General features: G+C 41.3%; 1 protein-coding gene across 10 annotated transcripts in view; it reads right to left on the bottom strand.

The window, feature by feature from the left end:
• The window catches only part of Syne1 (spectrin repeat containing nuclear envelope protein 1), a 436,344-nt gene extending 429,991 nt beyond the window's left edge, over positions 1-6,353 (bottom strand). For 9 of the 10 annotated variants that reach the window (XM_071612898.1, XM_071612903.1, XM_071612905.1 and 6 more), the window contains exon 1: positions 6,201-6,353. The gene's annotated coding sequence lies outside the window, so the exon portion shown is untranslated. Of the gene's footprint in view, positions 1-5,694; positions 5,887-6,200 lie in introns of those variants that run through there. The other variant, XM_071612899.1, reaches the window with a different exon arrangement.
• Positions 6,354-12,881: the final 6,528 nt, after the last annotated feature.

The raw sequence follows: 12,881 nt of genomic DNA, 5'->3' as shown, positions 1-12,881 counted from the left end.
CTTAACTTGGAAAAATAACAGAGAGAAAGGCCTGAGGAAACTTACAACTGGTCTCTTTCTCTAATCTGTTAGAAAGTTAGGTTCCACAAATATAAGAGTACAACTTTCTGAAATCTGTATCTAAAACTGTGTGTCTGTCAATATCATTCATCTGTATGTATTCTAAGCAGGGATAGGGAAAGCAATTCACTTCAATCCAGCTGCCCTACATTAAGTCCTGCTTAGCAGGGTTAAATGACTAAAACATAGCCCCCACCTTTAATCAAGAATTACAGAATTAAAAGGGATTTCTGCAAGTCATTGCATTACAGATCATTCTGCTTCTACCCTCTTCTAGATCACATTCATGTAACAGAAAAGATTAAATCTAACATCAGTTAATCTCTCTCTCTCCACATTAAACTCAGAAATTCCTTACTTGTCTCTAGTATGCATCCAGTCTTACAGCCAAAGCATAGGCTAACACATTGAGTGACAATATCAATGCTGGGGCTACCAAAATGAATACGACACAGGAATCTAATTTTGCGGAGCTTAAAACATAATGGAAAAGACAACAAAGAGAAAACAATACAAAAATCCCAGGAGCAAGTGCAAATATAAAGATGGAGGGCTAGAAAGGAGAAGGTTTTGCCAATCTGGGGGTTCTGGAAAATTCTACTGGGAAGACGATAACACCTACATTCAGTCTTGGCCAATGAGTTAGAGTTAGGTGAAAATATGGACAATGCATTCCAGGTAGAGTGGCCAGTTTGAGCAAAGGTATGGGAATGAGAAGCAGCATGAATCATATGTGGAACAGTTAATAGCCTGGCCCTGAAGGCCTCTGCCAGGTGACACTCTGACAAATGAGGGAGTAGCCAGATGGTGGGGGTCCCTGTGTACATGTACAGAAGAGTGGTTCTGGTTTTCTAGGAGGCAAAAAGAAACCATTGGGGCATGTTGGGCTGGACGTGAGAAGAAATGACCTAGATGAACAGCTATGGTTTTTAAGGGTGTATTTGAAGTGGTCAAGGCAGGAAGACCAGTTAGGAAAGTTATCTCAGGAATCCAGACAGGAGAGGATGAAAGGCAGAAACTGGAGAGAGGGAAGAGGGTGAGAGTAAGACAAAGAGAAGAAACCTTCACAGGGCAAAATTTGCAAGGCTTGGTGATTGGTCAACTGGGGCTGGGAGTTTCCAGAGTGGATAAGGGAGACTGAGGCGTCCCAGAGGATGTTCAGGGTTCATGGTGCCACTAATGGAGCTCAGAGAAGAGGAGCTGCACAGGGTTTACTTCCAAGTACTCTTCCAAGTACACCATATCCTCCTAGTTTTTGGAAGGAGCCATTTCTTCATTGCTCCTTTGCCTCACTTCTGGGGAAACGCTCCCAGCTGAGCAAATGCAAAGCATCATTCACCAAGGACCCCCAGCCCACCTGAAGCCCTCCCTAAAGATACTTGCACACATCCAGCATGGTTTTCCCTCGATTCCTCTTGAGCACTAATACTCCACACTCTGGCCTACACTCTGCAGTACTGCTAACCTTACTTTAATCAGAACATGACCATTTTGCTGGAATAAGGATTAACTATAACTGTTACTATTTCCACAACTCACTCATTTACAGCTGATATATCCCCAAGCACATATGAAGCCCTCAATATGTAGTTTTGTTTTGTCGAATCAGGTTCAAAATACTTTATGTGGGTGAGACAAACCCCAGAAAAACCCCTTACTCCTCCCCATCACAACAGAAGTTGAAGCAACATCCTTCCTTTTTCAGGCCTCAGATAAACCAATTTGCTTTTATCATTTTTTATACACAGGTCTTATATAGAATTATAATTTTCTTGCTTTTTACTGATACTTTAATTTTGTGTCATGTGATTTAATAATAAATCTAAAAATGCTAAAAAGAATACAAAAAAGAAGACTGTGATTAAGAGATACAAATTCTAAGCTTAACTTTGTCCCAACTAGTGGGTCAATTTTGAGAAGGCTCTCTGCATGAATGTCCTTGTCCTCAACAACCCACTTATTGGAGACAGAATGGTACAGGAAATGCACAAACTGGATGAAGAAAGACCAGGAAGGAGCACACTCTTAACTCTGTCTCTATGATCTTAAGAAAGGTTAGCTTTTCTGCGCCTTTGTTCCTTCATCTGTAAAATGAGGTCAACTTATGTGAAATTAGGCTGAATCAAGTAGTGTGCTTGCCTAGTATGCCTGATGCCCTGGGTTCAATTGCCAGTATGGCCAAAATAAATAAATAACCGATGGCATGCCATTGAGTTTCAGTAAATCACTGGTTTCTCCATCAACTGTCCTCTGTTTCTCCGTCAACAATTTGAGAAGTGGCCCCCAAATGGAAAGATGACCCCAAAGGTGTGCCCCAATTCCAAAATCAATGGTAGCATAAGGGACAACAACTACAGGTGAACAGTGATAAGAGCCTCAAACTGAGTAGTTATGTGGTGGTGTTCTGATTGTGAACATGACCTACAGAACCGGTCACCAAAGGGAGATCCAGAAAAAGCAATAAGTTTACCATCCCAAGGTTTTGAAAGGAGTTTTTAATAGATGCAGGATATTGTGGGGTGAGGAGTTAGAGAATAAAGGGTGAAACCGGGCACTTGGATGGAAGGGGAGAATGGGGTAGACATTGATGGATCGTACACTACACCATCTCTACATCTCTCCAGAAGAAGGAACTAAGAAAATGCAGTTAAATATATTTATCATACTTAGCAGAAAGGTAATATTCCTGTATTTATTATTTCACTGCCAATATGTATTGAGAAAATATTTGTAATGGATCTCAGTGTATACTGAAATGGTGAACAAGAAAGACCAAGTGCCTCATTGAACTTACAGACCAGAGGGGGAGATGATATAAACACTATTGCCACAAATCAGACAGGGTGACTTGTAATGGAGAAGTCCAGGCCACAGTGGGGACAAACAGAACACTCAATCAATAACTGTCTGCTGCACTCACAGTGCAGGATGCAGAGGGAATTTCGACTCTGTGCTATTTGGGATTCTGCTAGCTGATTGACAGTGTCTTCTTACCACCAATACCTATGAAAAGCACAGTTATGAAGTGTCACAACTCAACTTGTTCTGTCTTACCCAAAATGTACCAAAGGCTACCACAGCACTTTCTTATTTGTGTGACTAGAAAGGAATACACTAAGGAAGCAGTAAGAAAAATACTACCAGGCCACAAGAATATACCTTAAAGCAATACAACCAAAATTTTAGATATTAGGAAACTATAGCAGAAAATTCCAAACCCTGAAAAAATGGGGGGAAAAAGAATGGAGACCATAAATGCATAAAAAGATTCACAGCAGTATGATATGTAAATATTGCTTAGTTATATATCTAAATATGAACATGAAAGCAATAATATTGAAATTCACTACTAAATTAAAAATGTAAAAGTTCTTTCAACCACCTGCTCCAAGACTTTTACTGGCTTAAATTCACATAATTCTCTAATTTTAAATGTAATTATTTTTTGTCTGTTCTGCCCTTAGTAATGACATTACTTAATAAACATTAAGATGGCTATGAAGTAGGAAAGAAGAGGGACATCATTGGCTTAATATAAATATATTTACTAATATATGTACTCAGGTTATTAGTAAATAATTCTGTTATTCACTATTAAGAATTATTCAGGACAATGATAAGAAATGGTCCTTTTCCTAGAGTCACACGAATACCAACAAGTAAGCACAAGACAAATTATAGAAGAAAACAGCATGAAAAACATTCAGGGTTATGATGCAAATGATTTTGTAAGCTGGGGGTATAAAATGCACCCAAAGATAACTGCCGCCTTCTTTCCATACCTTGCTCAATATGTATTTCACTTCTTGCCCAACATTAGTTCTCCTTAGATTAGACCTCAAGGAAGGACACAGTTAAGAGACATCTGCCCCACAGAGGCGTCTTGGGCGCTGCTCACCAGTCACATTCAGGCTACAGGGTGTGGCTGCAGTAGCTAGAACTGCAAAAATGCCACCCACCTTGCTCTTACTTCCTGTTATAGTCACACCTCCTGACAGTGGCCAGAAGCTGCAGGCTGCATAATTATCAGAGAGTAGGACATAGTGAAGCACCCAGCAATTCTAGACATTTTTCAAATGGTAAAGTAGTTTTTCCCAGTCCCTGCTCCCTGGTAGCAAGGAATCAAGTGAAAAGAATGCTTACTTGGGGACAATAAGGACAGAAGCAAATCACTTTGTGGAAAATCATTAGTTAAGAAAAATAAAAGTAAGGCTATGATGTAATAGTTGATTGAATATTTTTCAAAGGCTAGCGATATTATGATAATGGTCTGTCTGAGCATGTTTTTATTTTTTTTATCTTCAACATGAAACATTAAGTTAGTAGTGATCCGGTACATTTTGTTCTAAATCTGCTACAAAGTAATAAACAGACTGAAAAACACAAGAAAATTAGTTACGCATTTAACCAAAACTTTTTATCCATATTATTAATTTGTTTCATCATGGGGAATAAAAAGCCTCTCACAAAGAACAATCCTCATGACTCACAATTAAATCAGCATTTTATGCAGATGTAGGTCATATTAATAACCTTTGCTTGATTTAAAATTAGTAGGCATTCTCTTGCAAAGGACTGGCTTTTGTACACAAATCCTGCCTTTAGGAAAGTAGTTCTTAGATCAAGACGAATAAATTTGCATTAAAGAACAGAAAAATAATTCATTTGGGGCTTTCTTAACCTTGACAAAAAAAAAAAAAAAAAAATCCGATACATGTAAGTTTTTCACTCCAAACTGAAAAGCTCAGAAATGAACATCACAGGCTGCTGAGGTTTCAGAGCTGATATTTCTTATTTGAACCTGACTCTTAATGGAAGAGGCCTGAACTTCCAGCATCAAACACTGTTATCCCAAGCAGCACAGCCAATCTCCTTTCCCCAGGGGCTTTCCTTTCTGGGTCTGATGGATGCTGCATTTTGCACTAAATTCTGCCCTTTGCGATGCACCTGCCCCGCTGTGAACCACCATTTCCCAGAACTCCTTCAGCAGCAGGGCAAAATCTGTCTGAAACGTGTCTATCTGAGGAGATGAAAGTTATCTTGCCCTCTAGTGTAGGCTCTGCCTGGAAGCAACTGCACCATGACTGCGCCGGGGGAGTCGCCCGGGCCTCCGCGCAGTCTTCAAGCCCTGGGCTCAGCTACCCATTTTCCCTCCCCCAGCCTTCCTAAAATAGTCTAGGGGTGGAGGAAGGGAGGCTCCTAGAAATTGTCCAACGCCCTACATCTCCCATCAGATAGTAGCAACAGTACCGACCATCACAATACGAGGGTGGCTGCCTTTTGCTTCGGTATCCTTGGAGCCCAGGGGACGTGCCACAAGCGGAAATGACAACTCACAGAGGGGGATATTAATAGGGATATCTACGTACGAGATGCAGAGGCTCCCCAACCTCCTTATCTCCTTATCCATGAGTGTCACACACGTACGCACACCACCGCCACTCTCTCCCTCCCACCCAGTACGCAGCGCCTCAGCTTGCAAGCACAAACTTGCTTACGATTTGTCTGCAATTTGTGCGCCTTGCACCTCTCTCTCCTTCTCTCTCTCTCTCTCTCTCTCTCTCTCTCTCTCTCTCTCTCTCTCTCTCTCCTCTCTCTCCTCTCCTCTCTCTCTCTCTCTCTCTCTCTCTTTACCTTCTCTCGGCCTCGTTCAGGTTCCGGGACGCGAGCTACCGCCTCCTCCCGGCTCGCTGCGCCGGGCTCGGAGGGACCCAAGGGTGAGCAGCTGTCCGCCCGCCCTGTCGCCGGCGCTCGGGCGCGGTCTGCAGGGCTGCAGGGAGCCCGGCCGCCCTGGTGACAGAGTACAACAATCCCAGCCCCGCTCGGGGCTGGCGATCACCCCGGCGGGCGCGCGCCACTCGCTGCTGCGCCGCTGCTCGGCTGCTCTGCCCTCCCTCCGCGATCGGTTCCTCCCCCGGCTGCACACTAGGGGGTTAGGCCTCCCCCATCTCCCGCCCTCCGCAGCCAGTGCTCCTGCCCGAAGGGAAAGTCACCGAGGAGGTTCAGCCTATGGGCCGGGGCCCAGCACTACCCCTGGCCCGCCACACCCCCTCCGGGCCCCGCGCCGGCTCCGGGATGCACTGCTCCCCGGCGGAGCTGGGGGCGGGGACCTGAAGTCTCGCTTCTAGGCTTCCCCCTACCTCAGAAAGATGCTTGGCCTCAGCTATTTCTCTGCAATCGCAAAGTCCTTCTGCTTGACCTAACCTCTTAGCAAGCTCTGCTAAGGGTCTAGCTCCAGGTAGTCGAGGTGGGAAGGAAATGTCCCAGGGCGCTGGGACCTGCTGCCCCAGCTGCCTACAGGAGCTTTGCTGGCCTGGCTGCCAACTATTGCCCAGGGTTCCACCGCCCGGTGGACCTCCGGAGCAGAATCTCCGGAGGTTCCCTGATGGTCCCAGGAAGGACGTGATGCAGTTCCAGGAACACATTCAGCCGGCTCCCCTGAAAACCACCTCCAAGAAGATTCCAACAGCTGACCTTTGGACTGTCAAACCAGGAACAATTAATTTGAAGAGACTAGTCAGGCTTTATAGATTTTTGTTACTGTTGTTTATAAAGCTTAGATTTCTTGAGATAGCATTTAAAACCTTAATTTAGAATTATTTTGTTTTTATTTTATGAGAATTATAAAAAGAACACCTTTAGGTCCTTCAGACTTGCCATGAAAATTGTGAAGGACCACAAGTCCTCCCAGTTGTGTAGGAGATTGCAGTGTTGCCTAGGAGCATTCAGGAGACTTTATTTTGTTGTGGTTTTACGGTTTCCAAGCAAAGTTAAACAAAGTTTCTCTTCACTGACAATGAAGTCCAAGTCCAACAGGAATACTGCAGCTAAAATAATTGAGGCTATATCGCAAGAATCTCAAAAATAATAATTACTCCTTGAATCTTCGATCTTAACAAAACTCTGATTTTCTAAATTTGATGAATGAAAGGACCAATTTGTAAAGTATGAGAAGTTTGTCTCTCTCTGCCTCCTGCCTTTCCCTCACCTGCAGCCAACATTCACACTATTAGGTTTCCATTTCCTTCAAATTCTCTTTTTCTGGATCCTATCAAAATAATAACATCTGAAACAAATCTGGCAAACTAATCTGATATATTCTCTTTCCTTGAGTTTTTTTTTTTTAATTAGGAGTCCAAATATTGGCTAATTATGGAACTTATCAGGAAGTTGGGGCTGTAGGAGCAGAGATGGTGTTTTGGGTTGATACCAATGGTACCCCACCTCTGCCTGAGGGTGACATACATAAAGGCTGTTCTGAGTCCCATGTGGAAATAACAGCCAGAGCCTGAGTATTCCAAGTCACTAGACTGGGGTCCAGACTTGAGGTTTCTCAGAAGGAAAGAACTGGACTGTCTCAGTTCTCCCTGTTCATCCTCCTTCCATAGAAGGGAATTGTCCCTGCTGACTTGTTTTGGAATATGAGGTGGGAAGGTACTCTACAAACCTGAGATTCTTTGTGTTAGCAGCTGCTTCTGCAGTTGACTTATTTGAGAAGGGAGCTGGCTACTTAATATAAGCTGGAAACATCTCTCCCATCAACTGAAACTTCTTAGCTAGAGCTAATCTGTTCCCCCAGGATCAGACAGAGAAGAGCTTGGAGACTTTGGCTGGCATTTTTTTTTTCCCCTGTTGAACCAAACTTATAGTCTCAGCTCATTCAACACTATTTTCCTATTTTAGACTTTTGAAAAGGGCTTGTCTTTTTCAGACTCCCCAGGGAAGGCTTTTGTTGCTCCATTGACTCAACTACTGCTTGAACACCTAGCACATACCAGATATTGTCCTGAGCTCTGGACCTAAAGTGGTCAGCAGAATCTAACCTGGTTCCTGCCTTCACTAAGCCAATGGTATGGCCAGGGCGAGACAGGAATTCGTGAAAGAACTACACAAACTCTTGTCAAATCTCATTTTCCAAAAAAGGGAAATGGTGTTAGGAAGCTTCCTGTTGGGGGCATTAATTTATTTCAGAGATAGAAAGACTTTGGTATGGGAGAGTCACTTAAACTGGGATGTACAGAAGGATGGTATTGAAGAGGTAAAAGGGGCTGCTGTGGGAGAAGCACTTCAGGCAGAGGGCAGAGCAAACACAGGGGCTCAAGGGAAGAGAAGCACATGGTGCATTTGAGGAAATGAGGAAGAGAATGCAAGGGGCAGGCAGGAGGTTCAGGGAACAGGGCACAAGGTGAGGCTCAAAACATACTAGGGACCCTCAAAAGTCCCCTGAATAGAGGTGTCTTGTCATTATGTGAATTGAGTGTCTAGTAAGTGGTGTGACCTGATTGCATTTATGCTTTGAAATTTGCTCTTTGGCTAGAATGTGGAAAACAGATTAGAATTGGAGCCAGAATCCACAAACACTGACCAGTTAGGAAGGTGCTGCAGTATTCCTTCAGAAAATATTCTGGCATTCTTTCCTAGACTGATAGGGATGGCAAAAATAGATGGATCTGAAAAATACTTAACAGATAAAACTTACGGGGCATAAGAACATGTGCATGGCTATATACCGAATGCCCATATAACCCTTTACACCCCAATTCACATGGTGACATGGAATGATTAAGGTGACAATATTTGGAGGTGGTGCCTTTGGGAAGTGGTTGGGTAATGAGGATGATGCCCTTATAAATGGGGTTTGTGCCTTTTTTAAAAGAGACACAGAGAACTCCCAGTGAAAAGACCATCATCTCTGAAACAGGAAATAGCCCTCCCTAGACACAGAATTATCAGGCTCCTGGATGGTTGACTCCTTTGCTTTCAGAACCATGGGAGAGAAATGCTTATAAGCCACACAGTGTTCAGAATTACACTAGAGCAGCCCAAAAGCTGCATTAACACATGGGCCCAATAGAACTTAGAAAAGTTCTACTTTACCAATATAGTGGTTAAAGTCTTAGGTTTTAAGCAAGAAAGGCCTAGGTTTGAGTCTCAGCTCTATTATTAAGTGCCTGTGCAATTTGCCTCTCATGAATTCAGATTTACAAACCTTTGATTCAGAATTATAATAGTATCTTATTCATAGGGTCTTTGTGGAGGCCAAATGACCTAATATCTGAGAAACACTTATTACTTTACAGCTTGGCATGTGGTCAATAAGTACAAGATAAAATTAGCATCATTTTTATCATTATAGTTATTATTAATATGATTCCAGATATTCCAGAAGTCAGCAAATAAATGGAAAATTATCAGTCTCTGTGTTGCAATAGCCTGATTGAGCTAAGACACCATTTCCTGGGAATAGAAACATATTATCCCAGGGTCATCACAGATCAGGGCAGCAATCTGATTTTTTTCTCCAGCAGGTCCAATACCTGTCTTCTTCTGGTGTCTTCATATGGTCTCACTTTATATGGGATGCTATTGTCATGTGTCCCTAAAGCTAGGCCCCCCACTGATCCCTTTTTGCATTAATAGAAAGTAGAAAAATGTAGCAAAACTTACCTATTGCTTTCAGCTCATCTTTAGCCCAATTTCCTATTATCATTATGGCCCACATGTGTGTTAAATAAGAAATTGCCCATTTGAAGTCAGCAAATAATAATTTTTGTTTCTATCATTTCTACTTTATGTCACTCTGTTAACACTATAGGGGGAAATTGCCATAGTTAAAATATGTTGTTGATTTATAAAAAGCATCAGCCTCAGGATCTTCCCAGAGGTGCATCTTTACTGGCAGGAGTACACGTGCAACTTAACAAGTGGGTCTCTTCTCCCATCTCCCTCCCTTGATCTTAACTGTCTTTGAAGCCAACTTCAAGTGCCCCAAAATATGTAAACAAAATAGCTCTTACTTTTCAAAGGTAAAGAAGCCTTGTATCACCCAGGATTCAGATGCAGCCAACCATGGTCTGATATAGTTTTAGGAAACTTGGGAGGCTCTTGCTAAGTAATGGCCTCAAGTGAAGTCAATATCATCTGTTAACAAGGGAAGAAAGGACAGCAAGGGAGGGGCTCACTTTTCCTGAAGGAAGTCGCAGGATGATTTTAAGTTCAAAGTTCATCCAATCCTCCACAGTGCCTCTTTTCTAATTCCCAGAGCTCACTCTTTACAACAAGGGCTTTAACTCTCCCATAAAAGACCTGCCAAATATTTAATTCATCTTGCACTATAATTTTGCAACATGCAGAAACAGATCTTTGAGGTGATTATATATATATATTTTTTATATTATATTATATATATATTTTATATTATATATATTAATTATATATATAATTATATATATTAATTATTATATATATCATATATATTAATTATTATATATATTATATATTATTATATATAATATATATTAATTATATATTAAATATATATATTAATTATATATATATATATTTTATAAAAAATGTTCCTGTGACTGTATGGGCTCTAGAGGTTCTTCGGTTCTCGGGCACTTCCTTGATCCAAGAGTGTAATGTTTGGGGGCTTGTCAATTTCTTCTTATGACATCTGGTACAGTCATAATGGCTGACACACATCATAGTCCTTCCTGTTCTCTTTCCTACCATGAGATGTTACAGCTGCACCTATATCCTTGTCTTCAATGGCCTCTTTACTTCAGGCAATCATAGGCATTAATTTCAGGAGCTGTTTGCCACCACCCTCCAGGTCTTAGAATTCTCTTTTCCATGGACAATGAGGTCTTCAGTAGGCAAAATGGAAGCAGGTCAAAACACAAGATCCCCATCCTTGAAGGCCTGGAACCAGACTGACTCGGCATGAAATATTGCATCAGTCAGGATTCATCAGGGAAAAGTCAAACAACCTTAGGAGTTAGAAAGCTGTTGGAAGGACTGGAGAGGTGTTCATCAATATGGCTACCTTTATCTCTCAGGCTCCACCAGCGCAGGTGCATCCAGAACTAAGCAGGTTGCTGCTGCCACCCAGAGGTCAAGGTGCTGCAGCAAAGGGCCACAGCATCACAGAAACTCTGTTGATGGAACTTGGCGGTCAGTCAGCCACCATAGAACTCCTTGCGTAGAGATTGGAAGGAGAACTTCTTGGTGATCCCTTTGCCTTCCAGCTCTCTTGTGGAAGCACTGGCAGAATGCAAATTTTATCCAAATCTGGAAAAGGAGCCTGGGAAGTGCCATCCCCAGATAGAGAGCAGAGAAAGAGTTGTGAATGAAGTTTGCTTGCCAGTAAACTGTATCCAACATAAACACAGACTTGGGTTGAACAAGATAATGAAAATGTTTATTTAAAACTCACATAAATTTCACTTTAAATGTTGAATCCTTTTTTTAATTGATTGTACCTCTTATGCTGATATTGTTTTAGTATTTTAAGTTAGGACTGTATTTGTAAAATGAACATAGAGCATGTTGGCATTGCTGATAAATTTTAGGGTGATATTATTAATGTCCCAGTGTGATTTTCTTGTCACTTTCTCTCCAGGCTTCCATCTGGATCTGCTCTTCTTAGATCACTCTTGTCCCTCCTCGCCTTTGACCATCCACTCCCAGGATCAGAATCCTGGCTTTGTTATTATAAACAATGACAATTATTTGTAATGATAATCCCAATGACAAACACTTCACTCTCTGACCATCGCCTCTGGTGTTCCCAGTCCTCTCCCTCTAGTTTACCAATTCCAATCTGCTCTCCACTAAACAGGACCTTATAACCATCAGCAGAGCCACTGAAATCTTTGAATTTTTCAATTGCTTTAATTCCATCTTTTGGAAACTATGATAAAAGGTCTTTTATTTATGAAATAAGAAACTCAAATATCGTCCTCCAGGAAATCATTATAATAAATTTACAAATTATAAATTTCAAATTAAATGGTACCAACTTGAGAGAGGTATTCTGAGGTGCATGCAGTGCATAACCCACATTAATTATATATGGCAGCTCAGTGACTACAGTATTAACCCCTTATCCACAGTTTCAACTTTTCAGTTTTAGCTACCCATGATCAGCTGTGGTCTAAAAATAAGGAAACAATTCCAGAAATAATTCATTAGTTTAAAGTCGTACATCATCCTGATTTACATGATGAAATCTTATGCTGTCCTTTCTACCTGGTATGTGAAACATTCATTTTCCTGTGTATCCACTCTGTATAAGCTACCCACTTGACATCATCATGGTTTAATACTCCATGATCACAAAACCAAACTATCTTTGTTCTTGAAAATAAACTCTGAAATGTTTAGCAGTAGTAGTGCAGATATTTTCAACATACTCTCAAGTAGGTCTGAAAAAAATAATGTAAGGATAGATAAAGAAGATAGAGAAAGTAAATGGGGCAAAAGTAAACAATGTGTGAATCCGGCTGAGAAATACATAGGAATTCTATGTAATATTCTTGAAGCATTCCAGTAGGTGACAAGAAATATATTTAAAATCTGTTACTTATCAACTCCACTGCTGCTGACCTGGATCATCATTGACTTTGGGGCTATTAATATATCAGCTGCATCCTAGTGCAGCCTAAATTAGTTGAAGTCACCTCTTTGCTCAAAATCCTCCAATAAAATTCCATCTTACTTAGAATGAAAGATGAAGCCTCTTGATGATCTGTAAGGCCCTACATGATTTGTCCCTATCTCCCCATTAACTCTTTAGCCTCAACTTTGAATCTCCCCTCCTCACTGAACTGCAGATACAAACTTTGGTTGATGTTTTTGAAGGATACTATGCAAGATACTGCTTCAGGATCTTTTCATATAATGTTACTTCTTCCTGGATATTAAATTCTGAAACTTATTCCCATGGCTTACTTCCTAACTTTTTTCAGGTCTTTTATTAAACTATCACCTTCTCAGTGAAGCTTCTCCTGAGTGCCCTGTATAAAGTTTAAAATACC

This window comes from Marmota flaviventris, chromosome 6 (assembly GCF_047511675.1).
Source record: "Marmota flaviventris isolate mMarFla1 chromosome 6, mMarFla1.hap1, whole genome shotgun sequence".
Classification (NCBI taxonomy): Eukaryota; Metazoa; Chordata; class Mammalia; order Rodentia; family Sciuridae; genus Marmota; species Marmota flaviventris.
The sequence above is the reverse complement of the archived record's forward strand: the minus strand, read 5'-3'. Positions and strand labels throughout refer to the sequence as shown.